The 9,636-nt window shown below is 29.2% G+C and overlaps 1 long non-coding RNA gene across 1 annotated transcript; it reads left to right on the top strand.

Annotated features, from left to right (window-relative positions):
• Positions 1-1,275: 1,275 nt before the first annotated feature.
• LOC117127979 lies at positions 1,276-9,083 on the top strand. Its single transcript, XR_004451025.1, has 2 exons — positions 1,276-7,561; positions 7,631-9,083. It is a non-coding gene; the product is annotated as an uncharacterized LOC117127979 (long non-coding RNA).
• The last annotated feature ends 553 nt before the right edge of the window (positions 9,084-9,636 follow it).

Raw genomic sequence — 9,636 nt, 5'->3', positions numbered from 1 at the left:
CATTATTTTCCTTATAAACTAACAAAATTAAGAGTGTAAGGCTAAATACTACATATAGATTATTATCATAGGACTACTAGTATGATTGGGTTGTATATTTTAAATAAATTTGATGATGACATAGGCTAACCTAGGTATCCTTAATTATTATCTAACAACAATATTATGAAATTCTTGTTTCAAAAAAAAAAACAATATTATGAAATTCTGTAAGTATCATGGAATATATTCTCTACAGAAAAATATACATATATTCTCTACAGAAACTAAAATAAAATTATTTATATCCATACTACGTTTTTTTATTTATATCCATCCTACCTTGTTAGTCACTTTTTATACCAAAACCTAAGACTGTTTTCGTGATCGTGGAACTAGTTAGGTAAAATCAGTATCAGATACATGTAATTAATTTTAATATCTACAAATTCAGAAATTTAATCTACTGGTTGACCAAAAAAATTATTAATGATTCTATACAAAAATAGGGATTCCTTTTTCATAGAGTACCAATTGTGCAAAAAAAAAAATTAACCAAGCGTTCGTAGCTTGGTGGTAAAGGAGGTACAGCTGTACTGTCCGCCACCCAGGTTCGAGTCTTGGCTACAACGGATTTAACATCCGTTCTGTTGGGGCGCTGGACCTCTTTCAGGGGATAGTTGAGAACATGGCTGTCCAGATACCAGAGTTATCAAAAAAAAAAAAAATATAAGAAATTATCTTTAACTTGACAAAAAAATAAGCTTTAACCTGGTAAAAATATTTTTTTGGTCACAATCGATGTCGATATGCCCTAAACGGTCATTCTTATATAGGATGTAGTATTCTATTTACGTTTATTAGACTTAGGGCCTGACTGGTTTAACCGCAGCGGTTGCGGTTGCGGTTGCGGGAGTTTGCGGATGCGGGTGGTTGCGGTTTCTAGCGGTTTTAAGAGATTTGTACGACTGGTTCTGCGGTTAGAAATTTGTGCGTTTGCGGGATACTTATGACTGGTTAACTACCAAATGCAGCAGCTGTTAAATAATAAATTAATAATATTTACATTTTATACAATTATAAAAATATCAAAAATAATAATACTATAATAAATATAAAATTTATATTTAGAAAGTTATAGTTTAAATTTTTAAAAAATATAAAAAATATTTTTATTTTAAAGTTTTATAATATTAATTAAAATTTAATTGATATATTTTAGCATTTTTATAATTTCACTTTAATTTTTTTATTGAATTTTTTTATTTTTGTATTTATATTGTTTTGAAAAAAAAAAAAATTTATCCTCCTGCAAACGCCCGCAACCGCAAACGCTAGCTGGAACCAGCTTTTGAATTTATGAGGTTCAAAGCGATTTGGAGCGATTTGGAGCGGTTTAGAGCGGTTTGAGCGATTGTTGCAAAACGCCAGCAACCGCTACTAACCGCAAAAGCTGCGTTTGCGGGTGGTAGCGGGAAAACCAGTCATACCCTTAAGCATGCAAGTCTGTCAGCAATAATCCTTTCTCAAAAAAAAAGAAAAGTCGGTCAGTATTGTATTTTTAATTAACTCGACAACATTTATTACAAAATATTAAACATAACTTATATATTTTAAAATATTTTATTATATCTTCTTGTTTTACTCTTTCTAACAAATTCATCAATTGTATTTACTATAATATCACATCATTTATTTAACGTGTTAAGAATAATAATTTTTAGGTTTGAATAAAAACAATTATTCGTGACAAAAATTCAAACCGTTAAAAAAAATTATTTGTTCACAAAATCAGTTAGACATGGACATTCAAGTGTTAAAAATCAGTTTATTTTGATATCATTATTTTGTTTTAAAATTAAACTCCATTCAGATACTATAAATTTATGGATGAGATTCGATTCAGATCATTTCGGATCCGGATATGAATCTAAAAATATTTAAATAACCAATATGTTTAAAAATATTATCAAACAATTTATAAAAAAAAAATTAAAATCCGTGCAAACTCGCTAGTAAAGTTTTAAGATGCGAGATACTTTTTTTTTGAAACATAAGAAGTTGAAACATTTGTGCAAATGTTCTTGTAAGACGCGAGATACTCGTATATATAAAATTTGTGTTCTTGTAATTATAATTGTATTCTCAATCTAATACCACTTCCAATAATAAAATTTCTCTTTACCTATAGACGTGGCTGAAATGGTGAACCATATTAGATCTAAGTGCCGTTTACTTTTGTATTTATTCATTTGTTGCATCTGGAATCGTATATTGTGAATTTTTATTGTATAACAATTATAAAGTGTCTATATTAAGTACTACTGTAATTATTCCCATAAATAATGTAAGAAGTAATAGGCTAATGACAAAAATCGAATACTTTAAGTTATATTTTTTTTAACAGAGCCTTACTAAGTTACTTGATGTAGGTAACTAGATGTGCATTTCGGAAGGGGATATTGCTATTTTAGACATGAAACCATATAATTTCAGGGGATATATGTCTGCCACGTGTAGAGTAAATGTTGGTTAAGACTCATCCACTTTGGTTGGTTGAAATTTTGAAATCCATTGAGCAAGCGAAGACAAACATACAACAACGGGCACCTGTTCGGATAAACACATATACCTTTCATATTGCACCTCATCTACTCGCATACAAAATGCATATTTAATTAACATATACTTGTATATAATATTAATATAATGTAGATGTAATGCAACATAAAGTGGGACAACTGAAATTAGGTGATGTGTCATCATGGTTACCAGATAAGTGTCTTTTTTTTTTCTTTTTAACTCAAAATTTTATTATTTTTTTCATAATGAAACATCGTGGATTATAAAAACGAGCAGAAAATAGTAATATCTCCGAAAACAATAACAATGAGGTAGAATAATACGAGAAATAAATATTAGAGAGCCACATGTACTAAAGTTGGAACTGATGGACTGATCATAACTCGCACACATTCGTGAGAAACATGAGACCGAAGATAACTAAAGAATCAATGACTTAGGCAAACCCAATCCTAAAAGGTACACCACAAAGCCAAAACAGGCGCAACATCGGGACTAACATGTACGAGAATAAACTTACATCAACACCAAAGACTGTTGCAAACCGGAGTCAAGGCAGAACCAAGTCAAAACCAAACACCTAGACTCAAGGACACAATAACTTGAAAAGCTAAAGGAAAAAAACACAGGCGAAGATTTAGAGATCTTACACACTCGTTAGGCAGAATAGCGATCTATGGAACTAAAACTGGTCACTTCCTCGCAAGAGAAAACTTGCAAATCAAACTCACTGATTCGTCTCCAAACGCTCGCCCAATCCATTGTGGATAAAGGTATAGTAGATACCTCCACAGCAAATACACCTCACACCGACGAATCCAAAAAGCTAGAACAAGCGAAAAAGAATTAACCATAACTGCAAGCAACCGAAAAGAAACAAAAGCACCACAACCCATACATCCCTTGAACAACGACGATTCTATAGATTCTGATCGTCGAAATTGGTGAGAAATATGAACTAACGAGAAAAAGACCTTCACCCAAACCACCATAAACCATTCAAAACCTAGATTAAACTAAAGAGAAATAGCATATCCTCCCTCACGTAGCGGCGGTGAAAAGCACCACCAAGCACGGAAGGAGATCAGGCGACGTGGAGTTTCTTCTTCTTTTCTCTCTCGACGGCTTGACCTAATTTTTCTGACCAGATAGGTGTCTTATGTTCTATATACTATGGTGTTTCAAAATTTTCAGTTATATCTATCATTACTGTCCTCAAACGGCCGGCCGGTTACTTTGTGGCTTTTCATAAATTGCTGAGAAGTCAATATCTTTTGTGGTGAAACCTACACCGTATAATTTAACTCTCCTTTGAAGAGCAAATCGTTTACTCTATAGACCAACTCATAATTGTTTCCAGTGGCAATGTTCGGTGTAAAATCGCAGCGACAAATCGCAGCGACAACGATCAGTGATCCGAATTTAGAAGAAAAAAATGAGATAATTTAATGGAAAAGATAGAAGAAGAAAAGACGATCAATTTTATCGTGGACTTAACTCTTTTAGAGGGCATGACTTATACCTTATGGTTGCCCGCTATTATTAATAATGGCTTAGGGGTAGCGCTAAAAACTACAAAGCAACTCGTACAAAAGATCAAAAATCTGATCCGAATTATATCGAATTATATGTTTAATTAGTCGAGAAGTTTTAGGTAGTTTCGTTGTCCATTATAGGTTACATCAATATGTTAACTTGAATAAATAATTCATGGAGGATCTCAATTAGTCAATTAGTTTGTAATTACTAAATCGGTTTTTTAAATGATGAGCAAACCTCGACAGTTTCTTGGGTGACATTTTGTCGTGTTAGTTTCTTCCAAGAGAAAACATATACATACATATAGTGAATGTATGTGTGTGTTTGTGCTGTGTGCATGTAAAAACGGATGAGACATGTGATTGGGTCTATATTTGTCAATGGGCAGTGATGGTAACATCTCTTTTAGTGCTCACATGCACCAGTTCACGACCTTTGCTTTTGTCTCCACAGCTCCTCCAATCTGTGTGTTCTTAAAATTGTATTATCTTGTTTCTTTGTTTTTATATATTCATATCTAATATAACTCGTCATTTTCTGGCGACACTAAGTTATTGGTTAGTTATTTTACTTTTCATGGCTGCTAGCCTGCTAGAAATAGAAAACTTAAATTACGTAACTTTAAGCTTGTTACCTTAGGTACTCTCGTCTTTTTTTACAGCAACGACTAGATACACAGTAACAATAATTAATATAAATCCATGCTCAAATGCTTTCCGTATGTAAATTGTATAAATGATGATAAAAGTCCAAATTTCAAAAGATCACATGCTAAATACATAAATACCTTGAGCCAACGCTTGAATACAGACATTAAGGCTCTTAATGATGAGCAAATGTAACAGGGGTTTCTATCTCTAGTTATAAAGGACTTACAGCTGTGAGTACTGCCACCTGGATTCGAATCCCGGCCACTGGGAAATTAATATTTCAGCATCGCCAGGGACAGAGGACCGACACGTGGCAACACGTGACTAGTCTGGATTACTTCTGTGGAGTCAGGATACCTCTGTATAATTCAAAAAAAAAATGATGAGCAAATGAATGAATGGAAATAGTGAACACTATAAGAAAACACGATAACTTCTGACAGAATTTTTGACTAATTCCCTACGACAAATAGACAAAATACATTCTGTTGAAACTTGTCAAGAATCCGTAGGAAACTGTTGGAGATGTCAAACAAAGAGGTTCAAGCGAAAAATGCATCAATCATGGTTCAGAACACTGACCCTGCCTGGCAAATCGCAAAAAAAAAAAAAAAAAAAAAAAAAAATTCATGGAAGCGATGCGCCGCAAGTTTGGCGTCTTTTAGTTTTATGTTTTCATTCTTACTTACTTTTAAATACTTGGTTTTGTATAAAATTAATTTATTTTACTTTATTATTTTCAAATTAAAAATTTTAGTTAGTAAAATATTTTTTTTTAAAATATATGATTTAACTATATATATATAATTTTGTTAAAAAATCATCGCGAATAACTCTTGATGGATCTTCACTTTCGACAACTCCTTTCGTCTGAAAACAGTCTTTGGGAATTCATATCACAACAAGTTCTCGACGTATTATTTTCTTTGATGAGGTAGACCATCGAAAATGTTTATAGGAAATCCGAAATCCGTCGGAACAGGCATTCCAGATGACCTTCCACCAAATATGTTCATCGATAATAATACGTTTTGTAGAGGAAGTTCCTTATATTCTTCAAAATTTACACCAATTTAAAATAATATAGATGGTTCTTGTCATTCCTTTCAGTAAATTTTATTTTTTTATCAAATTTTGTAGAAACATTAAATAACCAAATATTTCTCTTCAGCTCTATCATTGTTCCTTCTATTATTTTATTTTTAATTCATGTTATTTTTTAATGGTTACCAGTTAGCGTATTTTCGCCAAAATTATATATAAGATCTTTTCCACAGATAATTTCTGAAACATGTTCTCAATTAATCATTTAGATACGAAAATAAAATAATAAATACAAGATAAATATAAAATTATAGATAAATACATATGATAACGATAATAAAATGTTTTTGTTTCAAAATAATGCATAAAATGACAAAATTAGCATTCATTAAAGGATATAAAGATAAATTTGTGCATATGTTTAAATAGGAATGAATTAGAGTTTAATGTTTGGGAGTGAAAGTTTAGGGTCTAGAGTTTAATATCAGGTTTAGAGCTTAGGATATAAAATTTTGGGTATTGATATTTATTTTATTTTTAAAGAAATATTTAAAAATATTTATTGATATTAAATATATTTTATTAAGAGTATTTTGGTGTTTGTAGTTTTAACAAATATTATTTTTGGTATTCTCTCTTTTGTGTGCTATTTACGATAAACTATTTTGTGATAAAAGCTATTTTATGCTATATAGTGGAATTGATTAAATTTATAAAAAATGTTCTTCAAATAAGAAAATATAAAAACTGGTCAAGTATTTATGAAAAAAATGTTATATATATTTTTAAATTTTTTTATATATTTATATGTTTTTTATTTTACTTATTTGTCATGTTATCCATGATTTGAGATATTTTGCGTATTTTTCATGTTTACATGATTTTAATTAATATTTTTGCTTATTTGCCATACTTTAATTATTTTACCTAAGTCATTAGTTTGTATAATACATATTATTATTTATAACTTTATTAAAAATGGGTGTGACATTAAGACAATGGGGTCTATATATTATCTTATTTATTAATATTTAATTTTTTGATCTATGTTGGTTAATATTTAATTATATCATACTGTGATTTTTCATTGATGTGTCCTATTTATATTCTCTTTTTCACTATTTCATCATTCTAATATTTTATCTTTAAAATGTTATTGCTGAGGTCATGAATGTGAAACTTTTAGAAGTGATTTTGTGCATTCGAATTCTCACGTTAAAAATTAGATAGGTTAATCTCAATGTTAACTTTAATAAATTATTAAATTTACATGTAACAATTTTAATTAAAAGTACATTTATCTAAATTAGTTTATAAATTGTGATAGGGACTAGATATTTTTATAATTAAACTCTTAATAATCTATGTAAGTACTGTTTTAAGCTGACAAGTTACCATCAATTTTAACTGAATATTATCTTTGATTCAAAAAGATGAATTTTCGAAACTATATATACTAAACCAGGCCTATACTGAACTCCATTTATCTTTGTTGTGTATGTCTGGCCGCTCATATATTTAGATTTTAGTTTAGTTTATAAAAGTTGCCATCAATTTAACTGAATATTATCTTCGATTCAAAAAGATGAAATTTCTGAACTATTCATACTAATCCCTATTTATCTTTGTCTTGTATGGCCGCTCATTTGTTGAGTTCTTAGCTTAGTTTATACCTATATATATGAGTCAATGTTATATTGCTTCTAATATCTTATGTGATTTTATTGTGTAACAGGGAGCATTAATACAATCATTACATATCAGAAGTACCTCTTTCATCTCCAAATCGTTTGTTTTGTTGTTTTGTTTTTAATTGTTTCTATTTACTAAAACAGGGAGAGAGGAGGAATGATAGGCGGACTACTACAAAATCGAAAAATAAAATTATAAAGGTATTATGTTATCATGTATATATATTTGGGTTTTTGACAAAGATGATAAATTTAAGTTTGATTCTTAATGGTGGTTAAATATAGCAACAATAACAGAGAAAACAAATTGTATATACAAATAAAATTTCACACTTTATATCACGAACAATGTGAAAGGTTTTTCGTTTATGGTTTTCGGTGGGCAAAACAAAGACTTTAATGGAGGGTTTGGAATCTGCTACAGTGACAAAAAAATGTATTTAATGTTACATGGTATAAAGGTTAAAAGCACCATTATCATTAATGAATCATTATATAATTTATCTATGTTATTACTTGTTGATAAATTTGTTTAATATATTATACTATAAGATTATATATTGGATAATATATAAGTAGTTTTTTAGGTTTGTATTGGATACGTTGGATCATAAGTAATTTTAATTTATTTGTAAAGTTATGCGGACAAAATACTTAGTTCTCTAATTAAATTATTAATTTTTAAATATATATATATAATTGAATCATTTAATTATTTAAAAATATTAATGATGTGCTCCAACATAAAAGATATTATTGTCATATGCTTCAAAAGTCAAACGTACTGATATGATTCTTTTTTATTAAAGAAAAATATATGACAACTGCACTTATTGTATTAATTCATCACATATATATTCAAACTATAATAATGCAATGAGCGTAAAAATAAAGTAAAATATATATACATATATATATGATAAAACTGGAATCGTTTTAAATCTGCCTCAACATTCCTCTAACAAGAATCGTTTTCTCTGACGAGACCGACTAACCAATCGTTTTTACCTCACGTTTATAGTTTGAATATATATGTGATGAATTAATAATGCATTATTATTATATATTCAAACTATAATAAAGCATTATGAGCGTAAAATATATATATGATAAAACTGGAATCGTTTTAAATCTGCCTCAACATTCCTCCAACAAGAAAATAGTTTTCAGCTTCCTCTGACGAGACTGTCAAACCAACCGTTTCTACCTCAAGTTTATGTCAAGAAAACTCGCAAGGTAAAGATAATACTGTTTAAAAAATATTATGCTGTCAAGGGTGATTACCTTGTTTGACAGATGCAGCTCACAAGAGCAGAAAAATGTTATGGATTGAAGAGTTATAAAGGACTAAATTATGAAGAAAATACAATACTCCGTCAGTTTCATTAAAAAATGTTATTTGAATTTTTTTCACATATTAAAAAATAATTTTAAAATCTCTATTTTATGATTTATTTACACATTAAATAAAAGTTTTTTTTAATAATATATTAGCACAATAGGAATAAAACTGATTTATTTTAAAAAAAAATTGCATTAAAATTATAAACTAAAACTTTAAAACTGACATTCTTTGCGAAACGGAGAAAATAACAAAGATAAAACTTCGGAACGACATTTTTTGCAAAACAGAAGAATACTTAATAACAAAAAACAGTGTATGGGTACTCGGAGGAGAGACAATCGGATTTAGTGCACTACAAACTAGAGGCCATGCTTTTAAATATAACTAGGGATTAACCCGGGCTACGCCCGGGATTTTTATTTTTTTCTAATTTAAGTTGTTAAATTATTTATATTTAGGCTATGATTTATATTTATATAAATGTTAAAATGCATGTCATAATTAAAATTTATTTTTAAATTTTAACACGTTAAATTAACATATTTTTTACTATTTAAATATTTTTTTGTAATTTTATTGGCTATCTAGTTATCATATTTAGCAAAACTATCTTTTTTTTTTTTTTTTTGACAGCAAACATTTACAGACTCATATTGACCCTGTAAACCAAATTGGTAACTCTGCATCCATGTGAACGACGAAAGACGGTTGTTTCCTAGCACTCCGTGCATTTAGCAAAAACTATCTTTTGAGTGTTGGAATAAATGTTTTAGAGATTTTATTAAACTGCAGAGTATTTTTGGAT

Source organism: Brassica rapa, chromosome A09, assembly GCF_000309985.2.
Source record: "Brassica rapa cultivar Chiifu-401-42 chromosome A09, CAAS_Brap_v3.01, whole genome shotgun sequence".
Taxonomy (NCBI): Eukaryota; Viridiplantae; Streptophyta; class Magnoliopsida; order Brassicales; family Brassicaceae; genus Brassica; species Brassica rapa.
This window is presented reverse-complemented; position numbering and strand designations above follow the sequence as displayed.